The sequence below is a fragment of the Rattus norvegicus genome, chromosome Y (assembly GCF_036323735.1).
Source record: "Rattus norvegicus strain BN/NHsdMcwi chromosome Y, GRCr8, whole genome shotgun sequence".
Lineage (NCBI taxonomy): Eukaryota > Metazoa > Chordata > Mammalia > Rodentia > Muridae > Rattus > Rattus norvegicus.
In genome coordinates this window covers 202329-205211 of record NC_086040.1, presented here as the reverse complement: position 1 = coordinate 205211, position 2883 = coordinate 202329, and the positions used below count along the sequence as shown (strand labels likewise).

The 2883-nt window shown below is 37.3% G+C and overlaps 1 pseudogene; it reads left to right on the top strand.

Annotated features, from left to right (window-relative positions):
• The first annotated feature begins 1713 nt into the window (after positions 1 to 1713).
• Positions 1714 to 2526, top strand: LOC103694539 (UPF0547 protein C16orf87 homolog pseudogene; annotated as a pseudogene).
• The last annotated feature ends 357 nt before the right edge of the window (positions 2527 to 2883 follow it).

Genomic DNA, 2883 nt, shown 5'->3' with positions numbered 1-2883 from the left:
GTATATGCCCAAGAGAGGTATAGCTGGATCCTCAGGCAGTTCCAATTTTCTGAGGAACCTCCAGACTGATTTCCAGAATGGTTGTACCAGTCTGCAATCCCACCAACAATGGAGGAGTGTTCCTCTTTCTCCGCATCCTCACCAGCATTTGCTGTCACCTGAGTTTTTGATCTTAGCCATTCTCACTGGTGTGAGGTGAAATCTCAGGGTTGTTTTGATTTGCATTTCCCTTATGACTAAAGATGTTGAACATTTCTTTAGGTGTTTCTCAGCCATTCGGCATTCCTCAGCTGTGAATTCTTTGTTTAGCTCTGAACCCCATTTTTTAATAGGGTTATTTGTCTCCCTGCGGTCTAACTTCTTGAGTTCTTTGTATATTTTGGATATAAGGCCTCTATCTGTTGTAGGATTGGTAAAGATCTTTTCCCAATCTGTTGGTTGCCGTTTTGTCCTAACAACAGTGTACTTTGCCTTACAGAGGCTTTGCAGTTTTATGAGATCCCATTTGTCCATTCTTGATCTTAGAGCGTAAGCCATTGGTGTTTTGTTTAGGAAATTTTTTCCAGTGCCCATGTGTTCCAGATGCTTCCCTAGTTTTTCTTCTATTAGTTTGAGTGTGTCTAGTTTGATGTGGAGGTCCTTGATCCACTTGGACTTAAGCTTTGTACAGGGTGACAAGCATGGATCGATCTGCATTCTTCTACATGTTGACCTCCAGTTGAACCAGCACCATTTGCTGAAAATGCTATCTTTTTTCCATTTGATGGTTTTGGCTCCTTTGTCAAAAATCAAGTGACCATAGGTGTGTGGGTTCATTTCTGGGTCTTCAATTCTATTCCATTGGTCTATCTGTCTGTCTCTGTACCAATACCATGCAGTTTTTATCACTATTGCTCTGTAATACTGCTTGAGTTCAGGGATAGTGATTCCCCCTGAAGTCCTTTTATTGTTGAGGATAGTTTTAGCTATCCTGGGTTTTTTGTTATTCCAGATGAATTTGCAAATTGTTCTGTCTAACTCTTTGAAGAATTGGATTGGTATTTTGATGGGGATTGCATTGAATCTGTAGATCGCTTTTGGTAGAATGGCCATTTTTACTATATTAATCCTGCCAATCCATGAGCATGGGAGATCTTTCCATCTTCTGAGGTCTTCTTCAATTTCTTTCTTCAGAGTCTTGAAGTTCTTATTGTACAGATCTTTCACTTGCTTGGTTAAAGTCACAACGAGGTACTTTATATTATTTGGGTCTATTATGAAGGGTGTCGTTTCCCTAATTTCTTTCTCAGCTTGTTTCTCTTTTGTGTAGAGGAAGGCTACTGATTTATTTGAGTTAATTTTATACCCAAGGACTGTTATTTTTTTAAAAAATGATAATTGTCTCTGAAAATTTTTGGCTACGTGAGGTATTATCAGTTTTTTGTTTGTTTGTTTGTTTTGTTTTGTTTTGTTTTCCTTTCTTTGTTGTTTTTGAACAAGAAACAGTTAAGGTAACAGATTCTGGTTATCCGCATAATATTTTAGGATAACACATAATAGGCATCCAAGTGGGAGCAAGTCCAAGCTGGACTCGATAAATCCTATTTGGAATCCATTCTGTGACTGTCATAAATTTGCAAACTGAAAGCAAAAAAAGAAAAAATAATTGGCTTCACAGCTGGGTCATGGCTAGAGTGAGGACAATCTGCTTCCACAGGTGCTCAGGAGGGGAGCATGTCTGCAACTTGAGCCAAGAAATTGAACATGGCCACCAAATCATGCTCCTTCTGCGACCAACAGATTCCTGCTATGTGTAAATCATGTCCCTGTGGTTATATATTTATTAGCAGTACAAAATGCAAAGCATTCAGAGAAATCACCACCATCTACAGAAAACAAGCATGAGGCCAAGAGGAGGTGAACAGAGAGAGTTAGGTGAGAGAAGATAAATTCTATAGTAAATAAAGATTTAGAAAACAGAAAGAGATCTCAAAGTAACAGTCATTCAGATCATATCAGATGAGGAAGAAGACCTAAAAGTTCATCTGCCAAAAAACACAAGGAAGAAAGAGAAAAACAGGAAAAGGAAATTGACATCTATGCTAACCTCTCTGATGAGAAGGCTTCATGTTTTCAGATGCCTTGGCAAAAGTAAATAGAAAAATTATCAAGCAAAGACTTATTCTCTGATATTTGTCTTCAAAATCTGTCGCCACTTTCTTCAGGATTACATCAGCAAATGCTCAGACAGTCGTGGACTCAGACTGTAGAGTGAGGGCCATTGATTGCTTTTCTCTGTTTTCTAGTCTGTTGCCACACTTTGGGAGCCAAGCCACGCGTTTAGACTTTACTGGGATTTCCTGTTTACCAAGGATTATTATCAGCGTTGTGTGTTGGGATTTACTAAATTTATTTATATAAACAAACAAACCTACCCCAAAATCCCTAGTAACTAGATATATATTTATAGATGGAGGTGGGGTGGGATAGGAGTGTTGTGGAAGTATACAGGTGACATACTTGGTAGTTTTCAGGTCTGCACCAGAGATGCAGTGTCTAAAGTCCTGTCATGAGAGTGACTTTTAAATGTATGTATTTCAGGCTTTCACCATTAACAGATACATATATACATTAAAAGCCCATTGACCTTTAATATGTTGGTAATTGATATTTTATTGAATGGAGAATTACAAATATAGATTATAAATTGTCTTTAATTGACCATTATCTTGGATGCCATTTTAATGTTTTAAGATAGTAGTTATATTTTCAGAAACTTTCTAGAAAGTTTGGAAATTTAAGCGCTATATGAAGAAAAGCATTTAAGGCTGAATCATATTTCAGATATAAGCACCTTGTTTTCTTGAATGTTTACTTACTGGTTTTAAAAAAAACTTTTCTGTT